The sequence below is a fragment of the Ictidomys tridecemlineatus genome, chromosome 6, assembly GCF_052094955.1.
Source record: "Ictidomys tridecemlineatus isolate mIctTri1 chromosome 6, mIctTri1.hap1, whole genome shotgun sequence".
In the NCBI taxonomy this organism is placed as follows: Eukaryota; Metazoa; Chordata; class Mammalia; order Rodentia; family Sciuridae; genus Ictidomys; species Ictidomys tridecemlineatus.
This window is the reverse complement of record NC_135482.1, coordinates 11,756,659-11,767,907: the sequence shown is the minus strand read 5'-3', so window position 1 is coordinate 11,767,907 and position 11,249 is coordinate 11,756,659. Positions and strand designations below refer to the sequence as shown.

General features: G+C 50.0%; 1 long non-coding RNA gene across 1 annotated transcript; it reads left to right on the top strand.

The window, feature by feature from the left end:
• The first annotated feature begins 2,338 nt into the window (after window positions 1-2,338).
• On the top strand, window positions 2,339-7,426 carry LOC120888596 (uncharacterized). Its single transcript, XR_005732280.2, has 3 exons — window positions 2,339-4,298; window positions 5,344-5,467; window positions 6,998-7,426. It is a non-coding gene; the product is annotated as an uncharacterized LOC120888596 (long non-coding RNA).
• Window positions 7,427-11,249: the final 3,823 nt, after the last annotated feature.

Below are 11,249 nucleotides of genomic sequence, written 5' to 3'. Positions count from 1 at the left end.
ACTGATGTTGGCACATGATAAGTTATTTCCTCCCTGCCTGCCTGCCTGCCTGCCTTTCATTTTACAGAAGCCCGCAGCCCGCGGGGATTGGCAGCAACTGATGGCTCTGTAGCTTTGCTCTGTAGCTTGGTCTGCTCTGGTGTTTCAGCCAGCCCCCCACCTCCATCCCTGTGCCGCACATATCTGATGGCCAGGAAAGTAGAGCTGGGACATACCATTCTCCTTGGTGACAGTGTCCCGAGGAAACAGTTCCGTTCACCAAAGCTCTCAGGCAGAGAAGCCCCAGAGCTTCTCTTTCCTTCTCTTTCCTCCTGTCTTGCTCCAGTTCTGTCCTATTTTTTGCCCTGATTTTGACCTGGCTCCGTTTCTTTAGGCTGGCTTGGTTGACGTTGGTCTGCCTGGGTTGCTAACCACACAACCATGTCACAGGTTTGCTTTGAACTTGCCTATTCAGTTCTGTTCTCGGCCAGCTCCTCTGATAACTCAACTCGGTCTGTCGTCACCCCTTGTCACTGTGACCATGACACACTGCTTTTGACAGACATCTGGCTAGGCCTGTCCTCCCAGGGCCCTATTTGACCTTGTGCTCTTCTGTAGGCTTCTATGAGAACAGGTAAGAGGGCAACTGATCTCACCCAGGAACTCGCTCCAGGCCACAAAGAAGAGAACGAATGGTATTGAATAAGAACGGTGGCTGGGAAGCCGGGCAGATTTGGAAGAGTTTTTCCAGAATTGGATTTGGGGTAATACTACTGTATTAGTCAGGGTTCTTTAGAGAAACAAAACCAGTAAGATAGATAGTCTTCTCCTGGTGTCCATGGGAAGATTGGTTCCAGGATTCCCCACAGATACTGAAATCCCCAGATGCTCAGTCGCTTCTCTAAAACGACATAGATAATATTTGTATATAACCTAAGACATCCTTATGTATCCTTCAAATCATTACGTGTAATACCTAGTACCATGGAAATACTGTGTAAATAGTCGTTAAACTGTGGTGATCGGGAAATAATGACCAGCAGCTATCTCTACATGTTCAGTACGGATGCATTTTTTTTTCCTCTTCCAAGTATTTCTGATTCATGGTTGATTAAATCCACAGTGTGGAACCCCAGGATACAGAGGCCAACTATGCGGATCCATCTATCACCTATTCACCTACTTATTATAAGTGCACATACGTGTCCATGTCTATATAGGTAAAGAGACAGGGGCGGTTTCTTTTTGGCATTGTGCCACCTGGTCACAGATACTGAGAAGCCCCATGATCTGCCATCAGTAGGCTGAAGACCCAGGAAACTTGTTGCTATAATTCAGTCTGAATGCAAAGGCCTGAGAACCAGGTGGCTGCTCTCCTACACCTGGGTGCACAGAAGGTGAGGCAGATGTCCCAGCTTAAGTAGTAAGACAGGAAAAATGGGCCAGTTCCTCCTCCTCCCTTGGGTTGTACTCAGGCCTTGGAGGGATTTTGTCACACCCACCCACAGGGGAGGCCAGTGTGGTACAGAGTTCACTGATTCAGAGCTGATCTCATCGGAAACTCCCTCTGACACACTGAGAAACACCGTATACTCTGGACACCCCATGGCCCATCAATTTCCAAATAAAATCAAGCACCCCGTACCAACACCACTATTGCTCCTACTAATGCTTCCTACAATAACATCCCCAACCATCAAGTCTGCGGAGTACTTATCTCCTAGGCCAAGGGCATTGTGTCCTAAGACTGATAAAGAACCTGAGACACAAGGAGGCTAAGTAATTATCCCAAGGTCAAAGGGTAGTCAGCCTTCCAAACAGAGTGCAGAGAAGATTGGGCCATGAGGAAGGACTTCCTCATTGTTTGGGCCCCTAGTGGGAGGATAGCAGTAGGGACTTCTTAGAAAATCAGGAAGAAGCTCTGCTGAGTCAAGGGATGGGAATCTGACTCACACTGGCTTGCTGAGGCCCTAGCTAGAGTCAGAAGTATGGCAGCTATCCGAGTTGGCTCAGGCAGCGGCCTGGGGCTGCTTCTCCACCCACCCCCAGCTCTCCGGGTTCTAGTTGCTTTGTTCTCTGCCTTGACCTAAGGCCGACTGCTCACATTGGTCAATCAGGTGCTTTGCATCAAGCTCCTGTTGTGATGGGCATTTGAGTTTGCGACCCCTGTGTTGGAGGATCTCAGTCATCCTTCCAGCTCTGGCCGGGTAAATATCTACCCAAGACGGGGGATCTGTGCCAGAGAGCCCTACCCCCTAGCCATCCCTGCAGCTGTGACCTGGAGGTGACTTCGGTCCATCCCCTCCTCCCGTGGGTGGGTGGGTGGCTGGGGGAAGAGGAACAGTCCTGGTGTGAGGGAGGAGTGGGGTGGAGGCCACTCTCTCTGCAGTCCCTCGCCCTGTCTTTGACAGGTGCTCCCGGGACATGCAGCGGGGGTTTTAGCCTGCTCTGTTTCTTAGGGATTGAGGAAAAGAACAGACGGAAGGAGGTGCCCTCAGAGTCTCCCGTGAGCCATGGGGCTCAGCCTGAACCGCTCCTGGCACACCCTGAGCACATCGAGGTCCCCACCTCAGGTCCAGCCACGGGCTCCCTCTGACCACCAGGCCAGCTCAGACCCCAGGGAACAGAGCCCTCCAGATCTCTGTCCCAGCAAGAACAGCACGAGAAGCCCCGGCTGGGGCAGGACATGCTCTCAGATTGGAATGTTTCAAAGGCTGGGGCTTCTTATTTATTCATTTTCTTCTTTTTTAAATAGACCTTCTGCTTCTGAACGTTGTTGGCTTTGAACCCATGGCCCGGGTTTGTCCCCCGCCCCCTCCCATGACTTTGGCCTTTTAGTTCACTTGACTGTGAAACTTTAAGTTCATCCTTGATGTCTAAATTCCAATCCTCAGATACTGTCATGACTCGTGGGCACACAGGGGCCAGTAATGACAACAGCCTCGTCCACCGAGGGCCTCCTCCCCGACTCAAGTTCCACAGACTTGGGTCTAAGGACACTGCAGTGTCGGTGACCACTCTTTCCATCTGCCTCCGAGAACACAGACGCTCAGAACAGACAAGTAACTTTCTCAAGTCCTCTCTGCTGGTGAAGCAAGAGTGTTAGGGCCTCGGTGAACTTCTACCTGACTCCAACACCTTTGTCTTTTGATAACACCCCATTACATCCTTTATTAGCGTAGAGCGACTGAGAGCAGAGAGCTAGTTGGAAGCCTGTATTCAGGGAGGCATAAGCACTTGTACACGTGGCCCCCAGCTTCATTCCCCAGCTTTACTTTCAGCTCGGGCCTCTTTCCATCAGATTCCTCCTGTGCGAGTTAGCTTTACATTACTGTAACAAATACCTGATAGAAATCCACTTACAAAGAGGAAAGGTTTACCGTGGCTCACAGCTTTAAAGCTTGAAGACTCTGACCAATTGGCCTCATTGCTTTGGGCCCATGGTGTTACATGGTGGTGAAAGTGTGTGCCAGAGAAAAACTCTTCGACTGATTGCTGGCATGTGAGAGAAAGGGATCAAGCCTGGGGTACCACAATCTCCTTCAAGGGAATGCCCCCTAATGACCCAAATCCTCCCACTAAGTCCCACCTCTTAAAATTTCCAATACCTCCCCACAGGGCCATGGCTGGGCGCCAAGCCATTAACACCCAGGCCCTGGGGAAAACGCATCTGAACCGTAGCACCTCTGGTAGCAGAGGGCCAGGCCCCCAACGGCCATAGCTTCCATCTTAACAGTTGGACCCAAGCTAGACAAACCTCCCTTTTCCTCCATCCCTTTAACACAACGGAGACAGCCTGGTATTTTCAGAAAGATTTTTACTAAACACAAGGGAAGCTGAAAGGCAATAATTGCAGCAAATACAGGCAGTATAAAAATAGCCGGCTTCCCAAATACACATTTTTGGCTCTAGGATCCACAGTGGAAACAGCAGAAAGCTTTTCTGTTGCCCAAACCTAATGTGAAGGAAGCTGCCCACTCCCCCTCCCCACGAAAAAAAAAAAAAAAAGGCTTTTAAAGTCGGCTTTAGTGGCGCTCAGCCCTGTCCGTACTTCTGGTTGTGGCTGAGAGTCAAAAATCTGAGCTGGAGGAGGAGGAGTGAGCCGGGGAGAGCATGGCTGCAGGATCCGAGTTCCCTGGACTTGCTGCCCGTAAGCTGGTGCCTCCTCCTCTCCCGACACATCTGTAGGGGTGTCCCTGAGATAAGGGAACTCATCTTTATTTGAACCCAGCATCTGTCTTCTCTCCAAACTCTTCCCTCCTCCTCCTCCAGTGCATGGCGCCGGCATCCACCCAGTTCGACAACAAAGATTCCAGGAGGTAAATCGTACCAGACCCTTTCCAGGTCCAGGTGGCCACTCCGTCCTGCGGGGGCGTTTTTGTTTTCAGAATCTCCTTACTCCTTCCATCACCTCCAGTCCTACCCACGTTCCAGTCGCCTTTACCTCTCTCCTGCACCATTGTCTCGGCTCCCTGTAGTTTTGCTTCCTTCCGTTCTACCTCCTCTAATCTTTTCTCCACGCCAGGGGTAAAACTTTTCAAGCATAAATGCAAGGATGCTATTTTTCCTGCCTAAATCCCTCTAAGACTTCTCCATTATCCTCGAAACAAAGAACCAACTGTTGGCAGTTTTGTTTTCTGTGACCAAAAGACCCCAAACAAGAAAATCTTAGAGGAAGAAAAGTTTATTTTAGCTCATGGTTTCAGATGTTCATTCGCAGTCACGGGACTCCATAGCTCTGGGATTGAGGTGGGGCAGAGCATCCTGGCAGAAGGGTGTGGCACACGGAAGCAGCTCAGGACAAGCAGGAAGCAGAGAGCTGGCTTTGCTCACCAGGGATAATGTAGAAGCCCCATAGGAACACCCCAGTGACCTGTTTCTCCAGCCTACACCCTACCTGCCTTACAGTCACCACCCAATTAATCCCTTCAAGTGGATTAATCCACAGTTCAGTTATAGCTCTCTTAATGTCATCCTTTCACCTCTGGACATTCTGACACTGTCTCCCGTTTGAGCTTTTGGGGGACGCCACCACACATAGCACCAACCATAGTCCAAACATGCTTATTCCTCTAGACTCGTGTCATTAGACCCCCCTGTCCCTTTTATGCTTGGTAACTTGTACCTTGTCCCCACTCTTGTCCTTCTGAGCCATGTGCATATCCTCAAAGGGTCTACTCTGACATCTGGGTCTCCATCAGAGCTCTTCTTGTAAATGGAATACCTCCTTCCAAGCCTTCTCTGGTCTCTCTAGATGTCTTAGCTGCCACCTGCTCTATAATGCTTTCTGTATCTCATAAACTGGGATCAAATGCCTCAGGTATGGGTCCTGACTTAATACCTCCCGCTTATGACACTTCCTAGGCGTTGTGAATTTCTGCCCAAGCGCGCGGATCCTGGGGGAGAAGCCACCCTGACATCTTATTCATGATTATCAGGCTGTTTGCTATCAGTGCCCGTCGCGGCGCAGGCAACGTTCAATCCGCAGGTGAGAAACGGGTGGGTCGATGGTCATGTGAACAAGCATGGGGAGGTGACAGCCTTGGGGGGTAGGAGGGGGAATGACTTGACCAAGCCTTGGCACAGAGGACAAGACGGACTGCTGGGACCAACGGACATTTCCAGAACATCTCCTCCGCATTCTTCTGGGTGGGTGCCGGGCAAGATGGACCCGAGGGCCAGGCTTTTGGCCAATCAGCGGGACCTGACCTTGGACTAGGCTCCTTTCAGCTCACCTTTTAGGAGGCTTCATTCAACACTTCAAGGGTGCGGGTTCCTGAGGGTCTTGCCTGGCCCCCGTTTACAGAAGCAGAATTAAATTTTAAAAGAAAAAGTGGGGCCTCCTCCTTTCTTCTCTCTTCGCCCTTTCTCCTTTCCTCCCGAGATGAGCCCCACGCCATTTGAGTGCCCCCTCCCCCGTTCTTCTTCCTCTTCTGATTCATTTGTGACGCTCTGGGTCTCACTTGTTGCAGTATTTAAGAAGGTGTTGGAGGGACCAGGGCCCACACATTTCTGAAGGTGGGAGGAGGTGATTGATTACCCAGGATCCTCTCTGACCGACACACCCCTCGTGGAGCGCCCAGCAGAGGAGGGTGGGCAAGGGCAGCCAGGGGAGTGCTGGGAAGGGATCAGTGTGGATTCCTCCCAGACACCGCCCTGTGAGGTCTCTCGGTCAATAAGAGATTAGACCAGGAGCAGGTTTAGAGATGGCCTCTCCCCACTGCCCACCAATCCCCTCCTCTCTCCATTCCCACACTAGGCCCTCACGGGGCCCTGGGCGGTGCTGGAGATGCACACAGAGCCCCTGCCAAGGCCGTTTCCTCTCCTGAACGTCTCGGGAAGGCCCTGAGCAGAGACTTCTGGTTGTTTCCCCAGCCAACGGGATGCTGCGGTGTGTGTGTGTGTGTGTGTGTGTAAACATCACAGCTGCCAGGTGGTCTGTGGGGTTGGTGGAGGGAAGGCCAGGGAGCGGGGGTGTAGATACAAGATGGGGAGAGAGGAAATAAGACAGCAGGGGAGGCGCTTATCAGCAGCTTATCACTGCTGGGTTCTGCAGAGGCTCCAAGGGCCACGAGGACCCCCGCCTCTGAGTGTTCTTGCTTTGTGTGGTCCCCTCCCCTTCAGTGTGAAGGGGAACTGTCTCGCTGCTTGCTTTTAACCAATGGGCATGTCACAGGCAATGGGACATCACTCTGTGACCATTATTCCACCTAAGACTCATTTTGCTCAAGTCTCAAGTCTCCTCTTGCTCAGGTCTCCTCTCTGTCTCTCTTTCTCTGTCTCTCTCTTTTTCTGTCCTGCGGGTTGAACTCAGGGCCTGGTACACGCTAGGCAAGCTACAGAGCTTTCTTATTTTATATTGTAACAGGGTCTTGCTAATAGGCCCAGGCTGACCTCAAACTTGTGATCCTCCAGCCTCAGCCTCCAAGTAACTAGGAATTACAGGTGCGCACCATGCGCCTGACTCGAGGCCAATCTCTCTTTCTCCCTTGTTCACACTCACTCTGTCTGTGGCCAGCTTTGAAGAGGCAGGTACCACGAATCCTACAACTGCAAGAAATGAAGTGTTGTCAACCAGAACATGACGTTGAAAGAGAACCTTGACCTCACATGAGAGCCCAGCTCTGCCCAGCGTGTTGAATGCAGCCTCGTGAGACCCTGAGCAAAGGACCCTACACCATGCCTGATGGACAGAGACTGAGACAAGAAGCGTGTGTTGTTTTGAATTACAGTAGATGGGGTAGAGAGAGAAGAGGGGAGGGGAGGGGAGGGGGACAGTAGAGCATAGGAAAGGCAGCAGAATAACCAGACACTAGTATGGCAATATGTAAAACAGTGGATGTGTAACCAATGTGATTCTGCAATCTGTATATGGGGTAAAAATGGGAGTTCATAACCCACTTGAATCAAAGTGTGAAATATGATATGTCAAGAGCTATGTAATGTTTTGAACAACCAACAATAAATTTTTTTTTAAAAAAAGCTACTAAGTGTGACACTTTTCTGCAGTGATAGAAACTGACAATGTGAAACTAATCCCAGAGACCACTTTCCTTCTTGCTTTGAACACCAGAGACTGGATTCTTTATCTTCTTCCATTCCCAAAATGGTTTGTTTGTTTGTTTGTTTTGTGGTGCTAGGGATTGAACCCAGGGCATCCTGCGTGCTACGCAAGTGCTTTACCACTGAGCTACATCCTCAGCCCTTTAAAAAAATTTTATTTAAACAGAGTCTCACCAAGTTGCCAAGGCTGGCCTCAAACTCATGATCCTCCTGTCTCAGCCTCCCAAGTAGCTGGGATAGCTTAAAAAGGGCATGAAATCTGTACATACAGATATGAACTTAACTGCCCAAGGCTCAGGGTGCTGCTATCCAAGGAAAGGCACCCATACTCAAGGGCACCTTCCCAGCTAAGCTCCCATAGAATTTATGAGTCTTTTCTGACCAGTTTAGATCACTATTTCTTGAATTATGTCTTTCTTTTTTTTTTTTTTTAAGAGGAGCGCACTTTTAATTTTCCTTTTCCCCTTTAAACAATTATTTTCTTGACAGGCTTTTAAGATCTGCTATTCAGGCTCCATAGCTGCGGCTGGGGAGGAGGGGGCCGCTCTCATTGTCAACTTCCAATCTCCTTTCTCACAGCACAGCTCCTCTAGGCCATGGTGGCCTGCCCCAGGCTGGTGGCTCCCAACTCACTCAGAACATTCCTAATTAAAAGGCAGCAGCAGGGACCAGAGTCCCCTGGAAGCTGGAAGCAGCTTCCGAGAGGAGACAAGTCTGAGCTTTGGTTCTGGATGCAGCTTTGGCTCCTTAATTTGGGGGTGGGGGGGCGCGGGCTTCAGACAGAATCACAAGGAATTCTCCCGCCGGCGGGCAGTTCCCTGGCGGTGAGCGAGGGATTTAGCCTCTCTTGGCCTCCTTCCTTTTACATGTAAGATCATTGTGAAAATCCAATGAGGTGCTGTGGAAGCTCCAGCTCCTTCGCTGCCAGAGGGTGGTGGTTTCCCTCCTTGGTGGGCACGGAGGGGCATCTGAGCCAGGAGGACGCCTGGTCAATGACACCTCCCCAACTTCCCTGCCGTCTGGCTTCTGGTTCAGTTTTGCCAACAAGCACACACCGTCCGAGGAGGAGGAAAGCCTTGGGTTTGCTTCTGTTTCTGCTTCTGGCTGTCTCTGGAAAGGGCTGCCGCCCGTTCTCAGAGCCTCAGCAGGATCCTCCTGGCTGGTTCCAGCACTGAGGGGGCCCTCCTCCCTCCAGGGCCGTTCCAGGGTGGGAGCCAGCCGTGTGGAGCACAGCCACCTGGGCTCAGTGGGCACCATCTCTTCCTTTTGCTCCCTGAGCCCCGCAGGTGGTGGGGCCTCCAGCAGTTCCTCGTCTCCATCCTATTAAGACACCTTTTTGCTTTCTCAACCTCAGCAACATGTGGGCAACTAGTTCTTGTATTGCAGCTTTGCTTTAAAAAAGATCTAGTATGAGTTCTGTTTTCTGTTGGAGTCTGTAAACAAGTCTGGATGGCGCCTGGCATTTTGCAGAGGGAGTGGTTTGAGAAGTGACGCCAGCGAGCCATTAGGTGTGGAGATTCCTCATTGGTTGACTGCTGTATCTAGTTTATGTTAATTAAAATAAGCTGAGTGGAATGTATAAATACCGCTCCTGTCCTACAATAAACGGCTCCCACTCCAGCTGTATCAATGTACACAAGTTGTTCGTCACCCCCCCCCCCCGCCCCCGCCCCCAGGTTATTTTGCTGCAGCTGGACTGCGGCAGTTTTCCTGCGTAGAAACTGATGTTTGAAGTCTGCTCCTCCCATGGGGTGGGAGATTGCAAGTAATTTGGAATCAGAGCCAAATTACTGCTTTCTAATGACTCCTCCCATCAATACATCAGCATGGGCATTAAGCCACTTCAAACTCACTTTCTCAAGGCTACACAGTGGAGTAAAGGCATCTCCCTTTCCTCCTCCCCAAGTTACCTTTGGGTATACACAAAGACCCCTGTAAGCCGGTTGCCTCATCCACTTATCTCGGTGTTAGAACTTTAAGAATCATGTGATTGCCAGGTGTGGTGGTGCACGCCTGTAATCCCAGCGGTTTGGGAGGCTGAGGCAGGAGGATCGTGAGTTCAAAGCCAGCCTCACAAAAAGTGAGGTGCTAAGCAACTCAGTGAGACCCTGTCTCTAAATAAAATACGAAATAGGGCTGAAGACATATCTCAGTGGTGGAGTTCCCTGAGTTCCATCCCTGCCACCAAAAATAAATAAATAAATAAAATAAAATCATGTAATTGCTGCTTGAATTCTCTGTGATCGTTTACCCTTCTCCTACCCGACCTCGACCTCGGCATCTCTCTGCTCCTCTTTCAGGACTGCAAAAAGAATCTTGAAGGAAGGACCTTCAATATCCTATTAATGGGCTCCTAGAAGGACGTCTGAAAAGTGAACCCTTACTGAATCTTCTTCTTCTAGCTGTCAGTCTTACTTTTCTGATGAGAAGACAGTGCCATGGAGAATCTTTATCATCTGCCCATGATTACTGATTTAGCCAGTGGTGGGGCAGGGATTCTGAACCCATTTTGCCTGATTCTAAACCTCGAGATTTCAATAATTGCTCTATTCTCCTAACTATCCATCTCCCCATCCATCCGTCTATCCATCAAAAGGAGTTCAGTACCTGTCAAGCACGGTGACAGTCACAGTAATTGAGAGTGAAGAGTCCTATTCCCCGCAATATCATGGAGATTATTATATCCAGAGCCGGCTCTGGAAGGGTGGGGATGAGACCAGGGGAGGAGTGATGGATGAGGGGTGGTGGAGGAGGTGAGCCAGGCCAGAGCTGGCACTGGTGGCCCCCGCCGGGGCTCCTGGTCCACAGCCTCCGCTGATCTCTCGGGGCCTGCCCCCAGTGTCAGCCTTCTATGTCACAAGGAACCAAAGCCCTCTCCCCTTCTAATACAGCTCATTCTGCAGGCTCTTTGGTTGCTTAACAATAACATCAACAACAACAATAAAATAAGTAAACAAGAAGCATGAATGTAAAGGACTGTGAAAGGTCACGGGCACGGAGAAGCCGTTCCAACTCCTCAGGGTAACAGAGGGCTTTGGTGACCATGTCTTCCTAGCCCTCAACCTCATCTTCAGCACTGACTCCTCCTCTGTCCAGCTGGTCTTTACCACCTTTGAGTGTGGAAGAGATCTTGGGCCCTTATCAGGCTCTGAGAATGCTGCTTCTGAATCTATCTTTCAGATTCTCTTTCCTTCTCTATTTTCTTTCTTTCTTCTTTTTTCCCCTTTCTCATATTTTCCCCTTTCTGTTTCTCTTATGGATTCTCTGTATCTGTCTCGGCCTCTCTTTTCCTGTAGGTTGATGGTGGCTTCGTGTAACAGAAATTCTGATGCAAAGTGGTAAAAACAATAACGAAGTTTATTTTGAGCAAAGCAAAGTCTAGACATTAGAATCTCCTAGAGTGAGTTGAGGTAGTAACTCAATCATGCCATCAAGGACCCACATTCTCTCCTTACTTCTGCTCTCCTATTTGTAAGATCTTTTTTTCTGATCTTTGAACCAATAACAAGTGTCTACTCTGCCAAATGCTCAAGAGAAAAAAAAACAGGTCTAGAACCTATACTGCCTCCAATTTCTTTCCACCCTGGGTCCCTCCTTCCTCCTCCTTGACCTCCTCCTCCTTCTCTTTTCCCCTCTTCTTCCTCCTTAGAACACTGGAGGTTGGTCCAGAAGCGGCACCACACTAACTTCCTCTCATATCTCATTAG